This window comes from Dinoponera quadriceps, unplaced genomic scaffold, assembly GCF_001313825.1.
Source record: "Dinoponera quadriceps isolate SergipeBrazil2010 unplaced genomic scaffold, ASM131382v1 scaffold1425, whole genome shotgun sequence".
NCBI classification, from domain to species: domain Eukaryota; kingdom Metazoa; phylum Arthropoda; class Insecta; order Hymenoptera; family Formicidae; genus Dinoponera; species Dinoponera quadriceps.
The window spans coordinates 1,442,199-1,462,285 of record NW_014555679.1 but is presented as its reverse complement, the minus strand read 5'-3'; the positions used below and the strand labels follow the sequence as shown (position 1 = coordinate 1,462,285).

The 20,087-nt window shown below is 48.2% G+C and overlaps 1 protein-coding gene across 12 annotated transcripts in view; it reads left to right on the top strand.

Annotated features, from left to right (window-relative positions):
* Positions 1-20,087, top strand: part of LOC106745137 (serine/threonine-protein kinase MARK2-like) — a 104,787-nt gene that overhangs the window by 46,811 nt on the left and 37,889 nt on the right. For 7 of the 12 annotated variants that reach the window (XM_014620444.1, XM_014620445.1, XM_014620447.1 and 4 more), the window contains exon 1: positions 12,278-12,363. The exons of 4 other annotated variants lie outside the window; for them this stretch is intronic. The gene's annotated coding sequence lies outside the window, so the exon portion shown is untranslated. Of the gene's footprint in view, positions 1-12,142; positions 12,230-12,277; positions 12,364-20,087 lie in introns of those variants that run through there. One more of the 12 variants, XM_014620442.1, reaches the window with a different exon arrangement.

Sequence of the window (20,087 nt, the reverse complement as noted above, 5' to 3'; positions counted from 1 at the left end):
GGAAATTGCGAGCCGACGGTGTGCCGTTAGATTACCCGTTTGCGGGCGAGAGTTTTTCCAAAGGCATTCAGGCCTCGAGGGGGAGGGGGGAGGGGGATTCTCGACCCGGAGAAGAGGCTGTTTCTCCGGGACGAGATCTCGGGTCGAGATAGACTCGTCGCTGCCGAGAAGATACTGTTGTACGGCACTCGAATTTAAATTGGCGCGTCTTTCGTCTCGGGAGATCACGATCGACGCGGACCCGGCGAGAAATCCGCCTCCGATTTCTCACAATGTAGCGCGTTAGTCGCGATCGGTAACGACCATCGATACCTCCCGTAAATATTCGTTCGCGCGGCGCAATCTCGCTCGAACACGATCAATGTGAACGGATCTCGAAACGGTAATAATTACTATAAATACTCGCGCGAATACAAATGCGGTCGTTACAGAGGGAATAGATACGCCGAAATACAGTGAAGGCCGTTTCGTGTACTCGTGGTAAACGCAACGCACGCCGATGGGCAAAAAGTGAAATGCCCGTGCAGGGCTGCATCGTCTCGCATTGCCGTGCGATTTCACATTAAGAAGTATCGAGCGATCATTGTTGACGGTATCTATTTTTTAAAATTGATGTCCCATTTCTTGTGTGATGGAATTCTGAAATTTCATAGCTTTTCGTTAATAATTAAATAAAGGAAATAATTGATGGAAAGTCGTGAAATTTCAGACTTCTATCTTTTGCACAAGAAATGGCGTATTGATTTTAAAAAAGAGGAACGGTCAGAAATGCCTGCTCGGTAATTCTAGTGTTAACTGCAACGCCAAGGCTAAATCGCGACGAGATATAAATAGCCCGCGATATTCAACCCATATACATTTAATTACGTGCACTCGCGACTACGTTACATTAATTTTATCTCTTCGGCACGTGCTGAATTTATAAAAATGTAATTGCTCTGGCGATTATCGTATAAGAGGCTTTCCGACCAACCTACGAGGGAGAGAAGAGACCGAGATATATATGTATATATATCTTATATGTCGAGGTTGAAAATTAGATTAAACTTCATTTCTCTTTTTTCACTTTTATATTATAACTTAATACTTTTTAATAAAGAAAAAGTACCAAAATTGACTGAAGATAAACGGTAAACCGACAAATCCATATTTCTCGGTTGTAAAGTACCGAACTCTGTTGGGCAAAACATGAACTTCGTCTACTGTGCACAGTAGTTGGAGCTAAAGTGGCAGTTTCAGTTTGTAAGCGCGTTCAGTTGTGTTATTAGCGCGGTTTGATTTTTCGTTGTGCTGAAATTTTTGTTAAATTAACTTCGTGTGAAAATTAAAGTAAACAAATTAACGGTAATTTATTTGACAATGCTATTTTATGATGTAAGTATTGAACTTGTTTTTTTTTAAATCACCAAAGATCTTATGCTTATTTCTATCCTCTGTCACTGAACCACGCAAAAAAAAAGTTAAAGTTGGGTTGTTTTGTTAACCGAGATACCCGAGTTTATTGGTCTTTTAATCGACATGCCTGAACTTTGCTGTGAAATATCATTTCACAGAATACAATTAAAGTTACCGGTGACTTATTTTCCCCGTTTTCCTTGTGTTGTTAAGAAAAAGTGTTAGTCGAAGAAAGTCAGAGGATTCTTTTCGATAATAAAGAAGCAATAGTTAAAAAAATTTTTTTAAGTATGTAAGATCAAAGATGTAAGGATATATATGTACAATATAACATGATTTCAATGCTTTTATATTGTTTTAATGATAAAGTCTTCAAAACGGACTTTAAAATGATATCTCGATTTCGGTGCTTTTCCATTATCTTTTGTCTGTAAGATAATATTCACGTAGTAAAGTTTCTTCGCTCTTATTTCTGCTCCTAGAGCGTGTCGTCACGATTTGACAGCTCAAGTTGGGAACACATACCGCGAATAATTAATTAAGATGCGCCGTTTGCACCTTCTGCCCGCGGCCCTGCGCCTCGTGTGCGAATGTGCGCGGCCGGGCGTCACATGTGCGTGCAAATGTGTCGTGCGTGACTCCCCGAGCTCGTTCGGAAAAACGAGTTCGCTCTATGCGGCACGCAATGCGGCTCAAGAGAGAGATCCTTTTAGCCGCGCTCTCGGGGCCCCCGCCGTCATTAAGAATGCTAATCGCGTCTAAACGTGTGGGAAAGTTGCATCCCGCGTGGGTCGCGAGACCGCGCCTCCGCATTTCTTCGCTCGAAGGAACCGCCCGACTGATAATCGCGGCTATAAGAGTCGACGGATGATCCGGGGGGAGTCTTAGGAAGGACTATCACTTCGCAAAGACGTTAACGTCGTCGATGTCGATCGATGAGCTATTTTCTGTCTTCGTCGCAAATTGACCAGTGATGCGTGATGGATGCTCTTTTCTTCGTCCTGCCTTGAAAGTCTCGGCTGTCCTATCGAAACTGAGGATCGCGAGAACACAGAAAAATACATGTTGCCTACAAGTAAATATCATTTGTCTCAAATATTTCATAAGTTCATATATTCGCAAAAATATCACAATTCATTAAGTTCATCATAAGCATGAAATTTGTTCAAAATGTATTCCGAATCCTAGTAAATTTAGAGCGCCTCGATCAACGATTCGTAATAATCGACGTGTGTGAAACATTTTCAATTCCGCCACGCGAATTCCATTTTACGGGCGGATTTCAAAACGCGAATATTGTGCCGAAATTATCGCCAAGCCCAACAGCCTCTCCGCATACTTGTCAGAGGTCAAGTCGTGCTCGATCACGTGGCGAAGGGGATCATCGTGATGTAACGCGGTCGTGTAACGTATCGCCTAGGCATGCAATATTCATAAAGTTCCATAAGCGCACCTCCCCCCCCACTCCCCCCTCCTCCTCTCTCGAGCGATTTCCAGAGGCCCGACAATGCGTAGATCTAATCACGTGCGCACCGATACTACTTTCGCCGTTGCCTCATGACTATGCATTCAGGTGCAAAAGCCCGTAAGAACATAATTATCGGCCCGGTTCGGCGGAAACGCCCGCGTTAATCACACCCGTGAAAAGTACCGCCGAGCTCGATATGACTCACCGGCCGATGACCGTTCGTTACATAACCGAAAAAAAAAAATCATGCAATTCCGACACTTTTTGCTTTGATATACAATTTTTCAGAGATTAATCGCGCTTTAAAAAAAAAACTTTTCGGCGCATTTACGAGAATTGGACGGTGTGTGGGAACGAAGCGAGCCTATAATTCTGCAGCTTCTCGGGCGCTTGGAATACGCGCGACTAGAATTATCCTCCCGGCAATTTTTCAGAAACCAAATGCGCGCTTTTAAAACTTCTCGATGCACTTGCGGGAACCGACGAACGGGCCTCGGTGTGCGCGAACGAAGCGAGCCCGTAATTTTGCAGGCTCTTCTCAGGTGCTCTTGGGATACGCGTGGCTAAAATGATCCTCGCGCATCGTGAGTTTACTTTGTTCTTGCAACGAACCTTCGCTCACTTAACGATATGATAATTAGCAGCGGATAGCAGGTATGAACGCGTTCACTCGACCGGCGCGCGTCGCCCTCGTAAGTGCTTGAAATTTCACTGGCGCTTCGCTCATACCGGGAAGATCGTCGCATGAATTTTTCTCCCGTCCGATGGAATCAGCGGAGCGGAACCTCTCGGCCGACGTCTCGAAGTTGCCGCTCTCAAAGCTCGAAGTCTTCTTTTTTTTTCTCTTCTTTCTTTGCCCCCGACGCTCGTTAATGAGGATACGCGTACACGCGAAGAACACGGGGGCGAGTGGAGGGGGTGCGATGTAAATTCGATTACGTCCTCCTGCGCTTTCTACGGCGCGTTTCGCACGACGGGAAAAAGTAAACGCATCTGCAGCTGCTTATGTAATTCGGCCGAGCTCGCCGAGTGATACGACGGCGCTTTCACGGAGGAATTCATAACAAGTTGCTTATGGGGGGAACGGCTCCGTCGGTTTTCGTGCACTTTTCACAGCTCGAAATATAGAAAGTAATAACGAGAAAGTCTCCCCGGGAGGAAATGTTTAATTCCATTCCGTTTCTTCGCGCCCCATTCATTATTTATTCGCGCGCGAGCGAACGAAAGTCCATTGTTCGCAAATGACCGTCGCACTCGCACGGGTTTGACGGGAGATTTTTATCAAATGCAATCGCCGTGTTCGCGGATGTTCAATAATACAAGGCTCACAATTAACGTGAAGACCGCGTTCCGGCGCGGTGCAAATTTGCGTAATTAAGCGAAATCACGTTTTAATCATCACTATATAATCGGTCGTTTCTAATTCGCATGTGGAAACAATTAGACGACATCAGGTGGATCAGCATTATTTCAGGCCTGATTATATAACGGCCATCATGTGTCGACGCAAATTAACGTAATGTAACGGAGTTAAATTCAGTAGACTTTTCCCCGACGATACGTTACGTTCGTCACTCAAGTTAGTGCCGCCATCTATCGGTAGACGTTGCTGCCGTAAAGCAGAGAGGTTTATCAGTTATCAGCGCTTTGCATTTAAAGAGCACGGGCGTCGACGAAATTTCTCCGAAGGAGCTGACTCACGAGGTTAATCTTACTGAAACTTGATTTTTAAACAATTTGATTATTCAAAGAATTCTATCCGTTCCCGTCAGCATTTTGATAAATTCTCGATAAGCACGAGAAAAACGTGTAAGATTAAATGTTCATTATTAGTTCATTACCAAGATGTACTTTTTACTCAACATTTCTAGCTTCTCGGATGCGTAATTCTATTTTCTAATTTATTTCCTCAGCGTGTTTTTCTGTAATTACGGGTTTCTGCTCGGTTTTAATTTCTCGCTTCTGAGAAAGTCACCTGTGCGTTCGACTGGCCATTCCGATGATAGTATCCGAGTATCATAAGCATCTCCACACGGAGTCCACGAACGCCCACGATTAAATTGCAGTAAAATAAAAATTAGAAACCTATTTTGGAAACGTTCGAGATGATAATAGGATCTATCCATATTTTCTGCTTAAAATCACATGTTTGAAACATTACATTTCTAACCAGAACCTGCCCGAGTCGAAATTTAAGTTCCACATTAAACCTGAGATGAAGAAAGCGGCGATAACTTCTCATTTGTAGCGTAAAAAGAGCACTATTAAGGCTATAAATGGGAATGGTTATTGTTTTCTCCATTTTAAACTTTAACATAAAACTTAAATTTCGTCTCGGGGGCGTAGATTTCCCATCTAGAATCCAGAATTATTTCGGGAAATCGGACTGGATTAGATTCCGAGGCATTTTCTGTGCGGGGATGGACAATCAAATGCGTTTTGGTTGAAGGAAATAGAATTTCTGGTCATAAGAACCGGAATTTCGTTCAGGAGAACTAGACATTTTCGTTTTCTTCCACCAAAAAAATCACTTTTCAGTGCGAGTACTAGCTCTCTCTCTTTCTCTCTCTCGCGATGCGCTCGGTGCGTCGAAACTCCGAGACCCGAGACGGGGATAATCGCGCTGCGTGAAGCCCTTTGGACACGCCGGGACTCGTAAAACTCGTTTGCGATGCGCCGAGAGAGCGAACGGAAGTCGGGGAGGAAGAAGAAGAAGAAGGCCTCCGAGCCGGCCGAAGTCTCTCACGCGATCCTTCGTGGATCGCCAGTCGCGTCGCGATGATTGTTCCCACGACTCGGGATCGGCCGGCCAATCCCGAATGAGATCATCGGCGCTGCTGCAGGTGGCTGTAAAAAGCGTCCGAGAGATGATGCCAGTTTACCGAAAGCTCGTTCGCCGGCTCTCAGGCCGCGTAACGATCTAACGAGAGAGCGAATCCGCGAACAAAACTTCCTCGTCCCGGTTCTGCTAATCTCCCCGGCTCGTAATCCCGTTCCCATGATACTCCCGGGAGAACTCTCTTCTGAGAGAGAGAGAGAGAGACGGCTGGAATATCGTCATATCATACATCGTTTCATATCTCTGCGAATCGAGGCTGAACCAAATCGCGCGGTATGAATCCGTAATCCGCCCGTCTATTTCACGCTACGTCAATCGATCACGCGACGTGTATCTATTTTAATTGGCCTCTCTCGTGCCGCTTTCCCGGTAAACAGCTGTGTAAACCTGGTGCCGAGTTCACGCGCCGTTTATGATACCTGCGTACTACTTGATACGGCTGCTCGGCCACTTGTGTGTGCGTGTGTGTGTGGCGTACAGTTTTCATAGATCCATTCCGCTTCTACAGACTGATCCTGGAGATAGTAGACGCGCCCTAAAGAGAGAGAGAGAGATTCGTCGACGTTAACGCCTCGCCTGTAATCCGTCGAGCGGATCATTATGGAAGAGATTAAGTCCAGTTCGACGCGAGAATAGAACCGCGCGCGCGCGGAGAATACGCGCTCGACACGCGCGCGAAAATATCCGTCCGACGTTTAACTGAGCTTCGCCGCTCTTATCCGGCTCTCTCCATCTTATTTCTGCTCTTCCGCGCGCGCGTTCACTTGTTCGATTTTCACCCGAGTCAGACGCGGACGCGCGTGATGGCGTTCCCCGTTGCGAATACCGCGATTATCCGCGGTAGGAAAGATCGCACGGACTTGTGTTGTCCTCTTCCTCGTCGCCGTCGAAAAGCGATCTCGGCGGTTTGGAAAAACGCGAGCGTCGCGCTCCAATTACTCCGGCCTTAGTCACCGTGCGAAGTCACAGTGGCCCCGATAAAAAAAAAAAGAAACACTTGGAGAAGCAGGAACCCGGCGGCTTCGGATTTCATATTTGCCGGCGATGAGTCGCGCAATTGAGGCGGCTCATTCGTTGTGGTGCCGGTTTTTCAGTGGCGATATTAAGCAGTTTTTTTATAAGTTTATTATTTATTGGAAAGAAAAGGAAAGTACTTTCGTACAACTTCGTTTAATTGAGTAGTAAGCGTTAATTTTGAAATTAAGACGAATATATGCATGCAATATCTACTAACACGGAGATTTTTTTATTTTATTTTATTTTTATATTAATGTTTTATTTGCATGTCAGTCGAGCTGAGGGAGATGCGCACACAATAGAAAGTAGTATACAAGCATTTAAATATGTGTATATATGCGACGAGTATTCTTATAACTTGTAAATTTCTTACAGCTATTCTTACGGCTATATTTTCAAATTCTTCTATATCAATATTTAATATCACAGTAGTTTTTCATTAGAGTCCTCAAGTTTAGGAGAAAGTTAAAAATATAGGACATTAACCTTAAGGAATACATATATAAAAAGTGTCATCTTTAGTTGCAAATATCTCGAGTATCTTCTGAATAGTCAATTTACTTCTGATTGCGCCAATAATTAGGTCATATTTAAGTCTACATATTTAGTGCAAGCTTCAAGGAATTCTTAAGAAAAAAAAAAAAGAAACTCATTTTACGCTACCACCACCTTAAACGCCGGCGGGAGGAGAGTAAGCGTGACTCGCTTGTGTACGAGGGATCGCCCGAGGCTAAAGTGGGCCCGCGAGAAATAAAATAGACCGAAAGGCGAGATGAAAATAGACCACCTGCGATCGTTTATGTCATAAAAGCGTCGCCGAGCTATTTCCAGATCGACTGTTAACGTTCTCCCTCTCTCTCTCTCTCCCCCTCTATTCCATTCCGGATCTTCTACATCGGACGAGGTGGAACGCGGCCGGGAGCAGCTAATCAACGCGCATACCACGGGTGGTCCAACGGCCCGGGGAAGAGGCCGATAAAAAAAGCCGGGGATCGCCGATGATCCTCCTGTAAGCGTACGCCGCTTCCGCCGTCGACTCGCGCGAGAGCGGATCGCTCGTTGCCCCTTCCACGGTTCAGCGAGTCCGACTTCTCCGCGAGACCGGCGATCTTATCTCACCTGTGTCCGCGAAACTACCGGCCTGTAAGGGGAAAAAAAAGAAAAATGATCGCACGACTGCCCGCCGGGTGTGCGCTAATCCGCGCTCTCTCCCGGCCGAATTACGTCCTCGACTTTACGTGGCGGGGCGCGATAAGCGCGACAGGGCTCCGCCGGGCGCGTTAAATCCGTCTTCTTTATTATCCCACGTCGTTGGGGCTCGTCGTCAACTTACTAACGCACGGGGGGCAAATATAATCGCGAAATTAGTCGCGCGCAAGTGAATTTTCGCGCGGGACTTTTTGTCGCCGGGTCGTCGCGTGTGTGCGTCGCTTGGATCCACAGAAGCTTTGCTATTTTTGATTACTCAGTATTTGTAATGAACAGAGGTGAAAAATAATTTTGGTTGTAGAATGTAAATATAAATGGTAAAGTGCAAGTGAATTCGATATGTCGAAAGTCTACCATTTTCTTTGTACGGTGGTACATGCGGCGAGCGAGTAAGGAAGTGAGAGAAGGAAGATTAATAAGGAAGAAAGGTTAGGTCGCAAGAGATTAACCTCAATACGTAATCTCTAAGTAAGGATACTCTCCCCATAACTTATAACTGCTCCGTTATAACCCGACACGTCAAAAAAGGGATTTTATTAAGTCGATATACTGAAAGTATATAACAAAAATATTATAACTTATCGGTACATCGTATATCTTAGTCGTCGTGGGTAAAGGAAATGATAAAAAAAAAATACTTAAGAACTTATTTATCGGAGATATAAGATTTATTTCACAGAAATAATATTTATCATAATAATAATATTCTTGGCCTCTTGTCATGTTTATTATATTTATTATAACAATAAATATTATTTCTCTGAAATAAACATTATATGCTCTTCACAAGTAAATTTTTAAGCACTTTTTCTCAACGTGGAAAAGGTGGGGAGAATATTATTGTGTCGTAGAATGTGATCTCCTCGTACGATTTCGCGTTATTCCTATAACTCGATGATTATTTTTAATGCTCGTCGCGGGTAACGATTTACGGTTATCACTCTCGCGTTTATCTACATCTAGCCTTCGCCGGTCGGAAGATCCGAGTCGGTGATCTTCGAGAGACGCGCGCGAGGCTAAAAAGAGAAACGTTATTTCTTTCTTCGTACTTTTCTGAGCGTAACGGCGCCGAGAGAGAGACTCGTCGGCACCGCCGAATGGTCACACTTCCTTGCGTCTCAACGGTTTCTGAATTCAAAACCGATTCGTCCCGCGCTCATTTATTTTTACCCGTCGTTTCTCGTCGGGTTTTATTGACCCTCCGGGGTTGCGCGAACTCGACGAAAAATTCGGGCGGACAGGTCGCGCACCCGAAGGGGGGAGCGCGTTATCGGCACGCGAAGCAGGAACGGAAGGATCCGTTAATCCTAATCTAATCGTTGAATTCGTCGCTTTACAATCAACCGGTAATACACGCTCCGCTTCGTGAGAACCGATATCTGCTTTCCCGGAGTCCAATCTCATTGCCGCTCATCCTGGTCCGTATTTACACACCAAGAATCCCTAGGCTCATTTCCGGAGTCGTCGGGTAACGATCCCCGATAGATGATAGAGGGACGGAGGGGGTAGGGGAAAGGGAGAGAGAGAGAGAGAGTACGCTGCTGCATCTCGGCCTTATATTCGATATTCGAAAACAATTCAGAATCGAAGGGATCGGGCGATAAGTAGCGGGAATAGCGATAAAGCGCTGAACGGGACATCGTCGTGATTATCCTCTTAACCCGGCCCATCCTCGAGCGCGCCACTCGGCGATTTGTTTCGCGATCGGCGTTCCGATCGATCGATTCCAAACGATTCGAGCACGAAGGTCGCCCTCGCAGCTCCCGGGATAATAAAGCAACACGCGCGCGCGTCTCGCGAGCGCAGCTCGAGGAGCTCTCCAGCTGGCCGATCAGTCTCCCGCGAGACTCCGGTTTCTTCGAGGTCGGGGAACCGGCCATCGATCGCGCGATCGGCGACGCGATTTTCGTCAATTAAGCTGCGCCATGCTTGCGAGGAAGGTCGCAGGGAGAAAGTGCCTTCCGCGTCGATCTTCGTCGGAATTTCGCGACTCTCCGTTCGCGCGTTCCTCTCCGACACTGCAGTTTGGAAACGCCGAGCGATCGCTGCCGCTGATCCGGAGCGCCAGGATTATCGCTGGGGGGATCGCGAAGTGAAAATGAGACGAGTTAACGAGCCGGGAAATTCTTCGGCCAGCGAGCGGGGATAGTTCCTCGACGAACGCTTCTGCGCGGATGCTCCGAGGACAGCATTCTCCAACGCTGAAAACGCTGATCGAGAGTCCGAAGGAAGGCCCGGTTAATCCGGAACCGAGAGCGCGTAGCTCGGCGACGAACGCTTGCTCGAACGTACTTCGCGCCGTCGCTGCGAGGAGAGTTTGATGATGGAGTATTCTCGCTTTTGTTCGGATGGATAGTCGCTTTAAGCGTATGAGGAAACTGTTAGTCCGGCCGTTTAAGGTATTTCAACATTTTGTCAGTACGTGTGACGAAGTCGCGCGAAATTCTTCAGATCGCTCGCGTTAGCGTCGTCTCATTTCACGCGCTATCTTTCTCGTGGGAATACTCGCGGAGGATTATTATTTGTACGTTCAAGATACTCGAACGATCAATAAACGACGTGAAGACGATCCGAGGATCCCGGAGTCGCCGTGAAGACAGATATCCAACTCGCGGAGATTCAGTCATACGGGATCTTGTTTGTTTGCGTGTCGGAGCTGGGTCTCCTAAGAACGACGAGCTGAACAATAATACGGCGCGTATACATCGTAAATCACGAGACACGCGTACTAACACTCTCTCACCTAGCTCGGGATAGCTTCGGAGTTTTCTCGTCTCTTCGGTAAGCTCCCCCGCACGGCTCGTTGAACCTAAGCTCGATGATAGTTTGAAATATAAATTACACGTGTTTACAGTTCGATATTTTTCTATGTTTGTCGTATCTAATCGGTGTATTATCACACTATACATTTCTCGTCATATTATATCCTTTAAGTCTACGCAACTTCTCTCTCTCTCTTTCTGTTTCCTCAATGTATTCTCAATGGAATAACAAAATGCCGACTATAGCTATATTTCTTTCTGCCAAATTTACATCTTATTGCCTGCACAGAGTTGTAAATGCTTTTATACGGTGAAGCCCAGTTCTTTCTAACCGCTCGTGCAATTAGAGAAAAATTGACCATCCGAGAGCTGAGACATTTGCACCTGAAATTGACACCTTCTTAGATATATGTTTCTTGATGTTAGCGTGCTATTTTTAACATCTATTTGGAACATTTTCCAAACTGAAAATAAGATTTTTCGACGAAAAACTACAGTGATATATTCACCTCGACTTTTCGTCTCGAATTAACATTGATTACTCGGCCAATGAAATCAGTGCAGAGTAACGTAATTTTCGCCGGATAAATACTAAATTCACGAGCCGGGCCGCTCGACGCGCTGAAAATACGACACCCAGGCCGCGGAACCTCCTTGACCGGGCGCCGCGGTTGAAGCGTACGCCACTGCTATCAGCACTTGCACTTTGAGCTCGTTCGACGATAGGGCGCTCCGAACGCGCGCGAGCGTGCACGAGGCCGAAGCGGCGGGCTCGTTTCCGCCGGCGGTATGCTGCAGTACGGTTTATTGTCGCCGCATGCGTTCAAGCGAGCCGCCGCCGCCGCCACTTGGGAGCTGCTCCACGCCGTGCCGAGCCGCTCTCCGCTGACAGTCGACCGGATAAAGCGTCGCTCGCTCGCTCGTGCCGCCACGACCAGCTGAGCCGTGCCGAACCGAGCCGAGCTGAGCCGAGTCGGGCGAGCCGAACTCGAGCGCGCGCCTCCACACGCTTCGTCTCAGTGACGTCTCGCGTGCGTCAGCGCGTGTCACGAGTGTGTACGCCTCGCGCGCTGCTTCGCCACGCCGCATCGCGTCTCTCAAGTAACTTTCCTCCCGACGGTTAATAACGACGACGCGCGGCTTTTCGACGCTGCTCGCGCGCTCGGAATCGCTCTCTGCCTCTCCTCCCCGAGAACGATTGCGCCTTGGACTCTCGCGAACGAAGCGCCTCGCGATCGCGCCCGAGCGCATTATCAGCGAGGGACGATAACAATGTGAGATCCGTGCGAGTCGTGCGAAGGAGAGAGAAACCTATCGGGAAAGTTGCCGCGGAGTGAGTAACGACCGACGCGCGTTCACGGGAGTATAGACGCACACGCACACGGCAAGTCGCGCCTGGGAATTTTCACGGAGTCTCGCCCTCTCCTACGCGACCTGTGTGCGCTGGTGATTACAGTGTAAGCTGTGATAATGGTGATAATGTCGATAGCTGCTTTCGTCGATCGCGCGCTCTGAAAGCCGGCCCGAGTAGCCAGGGAGGTGAATCATTTCTGTGTTTCTCTGTGTGTGTACCGTGTGTCCCTGTATGTGTGACGACATTAGGTGTGGGAATTTCGAGGAGTAATTACGGCGACGGGGTCCCGTTACGAGCGCGATAACGCTCGTGAAACGACGTAAGAATCGTTCCGTACATTATTAACAGCTTCGGTCGTCGGGCCGAGAAGAGAGGAGAGCTCGCGATACGTGAAATGGCAGATAACGCGAAGCGAGAAAGAAAGAGAGAGAGAGAGAGAAGTCCGCGACGTATCGCCGCCGTGCGATACGTAAAGTGGTAGATAACTCGAAATCCCGCAGCAGCGCCGTCGAAAACCCGGAGAGCGCGAGTTCTCACCGATGCACAACGGTGAAGACACACACGTCCGCGCAAAGAAGCTCCGCCGTTGTTCGCGCGTTGTCGACCTCGCGACGCGGCGACGTCGCCGCTCCGGCAGCCTTAAGCTAACGAGAAGAACAAACAAATTTAGACAGAGCGGCGCGCGGCGATTTTGCGTTACATCACACGCCGTTTCACGCGGCTTTTCAATGACGCTCGAATTTCGCGACACCGACGACGCGAGAAACTATCGCGTTTCCTCCCCCTCCTCTCCTCTCCCCGTCGTCTTCGCGAACGCGAGTGAAAACGCTTCGCGTGCGAGGCGATCTCGCGGGGGCGCGCGCGTTAATTCCGATAAATCTACACGCGGTAACTTTTTTAACGAATTATTTATGCAGGTGATTATGCAGCTTTGCGCCCGTTTATTTATTTTTTATCGTTTCCACGGGCTGAATTTATTTTCTCTCTCTCTCTCTCTCTCGCGAAACGAGCATGCAGAAATGCTCTTCGAGCACGCGCGCGATTACACACGGTCGGGTAAGGCAGAAAACCGGATTCCCGAGCGTGGCCGAAAACGTTCCGCGTTATTAGTTACCGTAATGATTTTAAGCCGCCTTACGGTAGAGTAATCCCTCCTTTTCTCCCCCCCCCCCTCCCCTCCCTATCTATCTCTCTTCCTCCGGAGCTTTTCACGGTGGCGAGTACCGCGCGAGTTAAAAGCGAACGAAAGAACGGATAGACGGAAGTGCTGCCGTGCTCGCGCGCCCGGATAAGAATTAACGGTTTATATAACCCGTATAATGCCACGGTTGCGCCTCACGCCGAGAACGGGCGTAATTAGTACGAGACTGTTCATTACCCTTACGCGATATTACGCGCGTCTCCCGCGGCATTCGAGTTTTTCCTCTTACGCTTCCCCTCCTCCCGCTCCCCGGGTGATTCGGCTCTTTGTTCGCTTCTCAATAATTTGTGCTCCTGTGAGTGACGATGTTTCTAATCTGGACTAATAGATTTCCCGGAAAAAGACGGTGCTGAGTAGACGAGCGGAAGAGAAACCGATACTCACTCGGTGAGTCAGACGATTTTGCGCAGGAGCGTGTCGGCCGGGAAATTTGTTTACACGCGTAACCCTCCCCCCCCCCCCCCNTCCGAGTCCCGCGGACGTAAAACTCTTCTCCCGTATCTCTCGCGAACGCGTCTAATCGCGCATACGGCTGTTAATTAACTTAATCTTACACAATGTCGACAAAATCGGCTCGGCCGAAGTTACCTGCGATAAGATACCTGTTTCGTTTTATTTTATTCCACAACGTGGTGTGCCATTTCTTTTTTTTTCATCGTAACGTCCAATATTTTTTGCAGCTGGAAAGTTTCTCGCAAAGAGAGAGAGAGAGAGAGGGAATCGATCGCACGGAGAACGCGTCATTGTATATGTATTTTTATCGCGTGCGCGCGCGGACGCTGCTGCTGCATCGAATATAATCGGGCCGCGATAAACACGTATACGCGCGCATACACACACACACACACTGCATCGCGACAGAAATTAGCTCATTGCGCTTGGCCGATCAGACGGTGATCGATTATTAGGGATTACCAGTATCTCGTTGGACGCGCGAAGGAAGGTTGCTGTCGCAGGACTCCCGCGTTGACGCGTTAATTGGAAATTACGCGCACGGCATTTACTCGCATAATTCACACCGCGCGGCGATCGATTTCTCGTCTCTCTCTCTCTCTCTTTCTCTGCCTCTCTTCGGCGAGCTGCGGCGAGCCGCATTCTCGGACGTGAAACGCCTCCTGGAAACACCTTCTCGTCACTCACGTGAATTCATTTGTGTTCAATCGAGCGTCGCTATCGCGCGCATTAATTCAGTTGTCGCGAACGTCGGTAGCGCGATTTTGCACCGCCGGAAGCAAGAAGTGACCGGGTCGCGCCAACGTCGTCGCTTAGGAGCTGTTAATCATAGTCATCTGTCTATTAACTAACAATATTCCCGTCCAGCATTATAATTGGTCCTTTTAGCAGTTCGACGAATCCGGTTACGCACGTTACGAGCGTGTATTTAACATACAAATCGCGAGCGCTGCCGAGCAGCTCGTTGCTCGTGGAACTTCGTAAATTCAAATCGGAAGTCTTTTTGTCGCGTGATAAATTTATAACCCGCTCGCTCGCCAAGTATACAGAGAGAAAGAGAGAGAAAGATTTCTATGGGTTTAATAAGACTTTTTTTATAAATCGTGACAAGTTTGTCCTCGGAAATTGAAGCAAATGAATGATTTGACAAACGAGATCGTTTGGTTTCGCGAAACGTTAAATAAACTCAAGCAAAACAAATGTATACACTAAATCCGAGGAAACTTTTTCTACGTACACGGGGGATCCTCGCGTTACGAATTGATTTTCGTACTCTTCCTCAAACCTGAGAATAATACCCGCGATCTCTCTAAAGTAACATAATAGGTCTCTACATCACGAAGAAATGTAGAGAAATCACGGCTGTCGTACCATTTCTCGTCTTTTATGAATTACTTGATAAATTTATTACCAATTTTATTTTTAATCGTCTTTGCGAAAGAGGAGCGTGGAAGAGGGAATAAGCGAAAGAAAACACGTTATAGGCCTAACATGGTATTGTCAGGGTTAATTTTTATCGTATCATTACTTACACGAGACAAAACAATTTTACACTACCAATCGCGATGTGGGAAGAAGTTGCCGAACGAGACTTTTACGGTCGAGCCTAAGAGAGAGAGAGAGAGAGAGAGAGAGAGAGAGATGCGATCGCAATGAGGAGTAACTTGCAGCGAAATGAAACGAGAAAGAGCGATGAACGCGAGCGTGCTCGCGAGAAGGTCTTGAGTTTATCGTGCTCGCGGACGACCCCGACATATATCAATGCCGGGTTTAATTGCAGATTCGGCGGGGAAAGTTTGATTAAACGACCATTATTCCGGCGAGATAACGCACAATCTGCGATTCAAATGCCCTTCGTTTTCCGTTTTGTACTCGGCGCGCGGAACAAAGAGAAGTTTGTTTTTCGGCCGTGAGCTGCTTGCCGAAGCGACGCACAGTCGATTAAAATAAGTCACAAAGCGAGGTTCGAGAGAGGAGAATTTTTTTTGTCGCCTAATGAAGAGAAAGGGACGCAACGACGACGAGGACACGCGCGATAACATGTTAATGCCGTTCCAATAGTCGCGTGTGTGTCTTCGACGAGATTTCCGCGACGAATATTGCCGCTGGAGCTCTCTCTCTCTCTCTTTTTCTCGGCAATTTCGTGTTTGTTTCTCGAAATCCGCGCGTCAACGCGCGAATACCTCGGCCTCTCGTCTCTCTGGCTTCGTTTTCCCGTCGCTGAACACTCGCCCGGCTTCTTCTCGTGAGAATCCAATTGTCGCGCGGCGGTAATTGCTCGCTCGTTTACCCGATTCGCTCGGGTCTTTTTCTCGGCTGACTGAAGCAACGCTGCCTCGGTCGGTCGGTCGGTCGGTATTTTGTGTCTCCGTCGCAGTTGACAATAGAATTCTCGCGTTTCTCCCTCCGGGAAGGAGAAAACGCGCGCCTTTTTCGTTCGTCTTCAGCCGTCGCGTGTACGCGTTGACGTGGGAAAATCGGCGATTCCGCGAACGAATCCGCGCATTAGAGATCTCGATCGCGATTTACATAATTCCCCCGTCGCGAGACGAGAGATCTTTTTACGCCCGCGATAAACGGGCCCCGCAATGAACGCAGTTTTCTTTCCTGGTTCGCTCCCGGTGACATTTCGAGTTATCTCGCGGAATGTAGCAAGGTGGAATTTCTTATCAAGGCGGATGTGTGGCTCAATTCCCCTGTTACGAGAACTTGAGTTACAGGAACGCTGTTTTCTCGATCTTACGCAAGCGCGGGAACGCGAGTTTGAAGAATGACTGAATTTTTCCGCGATTTAAAGAAACTCTCGGTGAAGTCGAGAAAGAGAGAGGAGGAGGCCGTGAGGACCGCTAATAATAGAAGCCTCGCTCGAACGGAGGAAATATTCCTCGCGTTTGTTTTATGCCTCGCGTAAATATTCCCTCGCGCGAATGAATAGCGTCGGTGGTCCTCGACAACGCCGCCTGTCCTTGACACATACACATTAGTAACGTGTCCAAACGGTTCCTTAACGAAAGATAATCTGAAAATACGCTCATTACGACGGTGTCCTCCTTCCGTTATCGAGTCCTGCCGGTCGAGCCGGCGGGTTTCTTCGCTGTCGATCCGATCTCGCGCCAATTTGTCTGGTGTAGCTTCTCGATAATATCCTTCCAGGTATTCGTTACGTCGAACAAAAGACCTCGCACCGGCTATCGCGCTGATCGCGAGCTGCGCATCGCTCTCGGCGTGAGCTCGCGGGACCGCGTTTCGCGTTGTAATCCCCTGCCAACGAGGGCACGTTTACCGACGCAGCATTTATCGATGTTGCATTCCCATTCAGGTCGGAATCGCGTAGTAACAGCGAGAAACGAACGTACTGCGCGAATTAGCGACGAGAGGAGCGAACGGACACGTCACAAGCTTCGCGTTACTTCGAGCTATTTCAGCGTCTTGCGTTTTTCTCTCGAATAATCCGTTTCACTTCGAGGCGCTCATTTCGTCACGGGAGAATATCGCGAGCGTCAAGTCTGAAGTTCAGGTAACAGTGCGCGATAAGAAGTAAAGGGGGAAGAAAATTGAAGAAGAAATACATAAAGCGTATTGTTCCCCTTCCGATTCGTATCGTTGAATTACAAGTCAAAGTCAAGAGTCGCGAATCGATCCTTCCTACCTCGTGCGCCGCATCACCTTCAGCTTCCGCATCAACCGTTTGGCTCCGCCGTGTCAATTAAATGGAATCATCCTCGTGTTAATTAGAAATGTTCATTGTTTCCTCTCGCGGAGGGACAATGCGAGTGTCAACGGAAACCGGGTTCCGTAAATCACCGTCGAGAGCGGCACAGCACTACCGTAAACCGTCAACGGTGAAAAGGCCCTCCCCGTTATTTCCCTCTTGATTCACACCGTTAAATTAATAAGAATCACCGGGAGTCACGATTCTACTTTGTACGCCAGCTGGGCTGCGTTCGAAAACTCTACTCGACGGATATCACTTTGATTCGTCCAATCGGGACAAGAAAAAGAGCAAGATTTCTTTATCACGATCGGCCAATTAAACGCTACTCCAGTCGTCGAGCGTAATTTTCAAACACAGCCTTGGAATTCTAGTCACGTTACCTCATCGGCTTCCGTATCAGCCGTGTTGCACTGTCATATCCATTAAATATCATCATTCGTGTTAATTGGAAATATTTATCGTTTCCTTATGGAGAAATAATGTAAATGTCAACGGAAGCCGAGTTCCATAAATCACTATCGGGAACGGCGGTGTGTTGCGTAATCGGTCAACAATGAGAAAAAGGTTCTCCTTACTGGGGACGCGATGGGGACTCCCGGTTAACAAGATCGTCGCGCTCGCACGGAAATTGCCGGTCGGCCGCGCTTTTATAGCCTTCGACGCTTTTAGAGAGGCCGCCGATAGCCGCGCGCTGCCGGAAATAAAGACTCTCCATCCGGCGGCCACCGGAGCGGCTTCCCCCTAGCGAGGTGCAACGCGCGCGCGCTCGCGACGATGTTCCGCGCCTTGGCTGGGTGTGACGTCTTGTCGCTTCCATAAAGGACTCTCTCGTCGAGAGCGCTTGTCGCGTGGGCGTCCTGAGAAAACGCATCCTTCGCGCAGCCCAGAGCCGCCGACTGCTCCTAGCGAGCGCGTTATGTTCCTTTTCTACCTGCTGCAAACGTTGGCGTTTCATTAAACGGATATACGTGTCATTTCGCCCGACCCGTACAACGTGTATTCTTCCGGCATTATTCAAGTTCAAATGGCTTTCAAAGACTGTACGTTGATTTAAATGTGAAAATTGTGTCTGAACAAACTTTGAAAGCGACGGTGGTTGAAATGATTTTGTTTGTCAAAAGCAAGCAAATTTTAATCGTACACCCCGCAAGTGCAAGGATAGTATATTCGGTAGTAATCAGACTGTGCTCTTGTTCGTGTACTTACAACTGGAAATATTCAACGAGAAAGCGTAGATATGTAATATACATAAAAAGTGTATGAAACTTTCACGTTCCCGTTTCTATACGAGTACGAAGCGAACGTGCTCGTATTATTTCAAAGCACGACCCGAAAATTTAGGTCATATATAATTTCGGATATATGTTCAATCCTTTTTATCTGTCGCGTTAATCGTCATTTCGAATTTTGGAAGGCCCCAATTCTGTACTGTGCGTGGCTTCGTGGCCGCCGGCGATGCCGTTAATTCGCGCTGCCGAGTTTATCGGAGAGTGTCTCCCGACCATCCTTAACTCGCGCTCTCGCCGCCACGTCATCGCTGCTTTCTCGACCGCAAATCCTCGTTTACCGACGAGGCCGGTCATTTCGTCGCTTTTTCCGCGGCCCTAACGAAGTCCTTTACCGGTATGCACCGGCGACGGCCGCGTTGCGTGTCGCACGAAAGCTTGAAAACGACGAACAATGCAGCGTCCGCTAGTCCAACGTGTGCGCACGTTTTGCACATTTTTATCGCATCGCGCAGAGAACCGCAGCGAACACGGGCGAAACTTATATCAATTAACACCGCGCGAAGGGTTGCAAGGGGGCCGGATAGTTCCGGGAGCAGTTTCAAGCGCGCGGCTCCCTTCCGTCGCGTGTTGCTCAATCCAAAAGCCATAGAAACGATTCGCGAATCGATCCCACCTCGCGTACACACCGCTCCACCGCTGCTTGGAATTCTCCCTTCGCGTCGAGAGTGTCGTCGTCGGGTTGTACATCGCGAAACCTAATGCTAACCGTTGTCCCGCCGCGGACTAAAGGTCATGGCATACGGGAAAGCGTAAGCGGTAAAACTTCAAGCAGTTGGTCCGCGGAGTGCCGGGTTTTCAGTGGCGATATTAAGGGGTCTCAACATAAATTTGTTATTTACTGGAAAAAAAAAGAAATATTCTTCCCTATAATTCCATTTAATTTTTTAAGTGCACTGAAAGAAGGATTTCGTTAGAATTGCCAAGATTTCTACCAAGGTTAAGTAGTTTCAACTAAGCTATTTGATTACTGCAACGGCCTTAAGCCGCTTATGCACACGTTTCCACTATTTGCATAATATATTCGGATCTTTTATTTATTTTCCCGCGCTGGGCTATGCGGCGCGCTTAACGAAAAAAAAGCCACCTCTCTGCAGCCAAGGAGGAAGCGGCCAGCCGCGGCAGCGGCTTCTCAGAGTTCATATCTATCGGGTCAGCGCAATGCGTCGCCGGGGGTGATTAATGGTTGCCGCTTTCTTTGCCTGCTTTTAACGCGCTGACACTGACATTATGTCCCGACGAAAGCCTGGCGGCCGTCCAACGTACTCCGAACCGTGCTTTATGACACGCTTCGGAAACACTAAGCTTCTAAATTTGTTCGCTCGTACGCGAGGCAGGTGGAGAAGATCGCCGCTGTTGCTGTTTTCCCGCTTGCCCCCCCCCCCCCC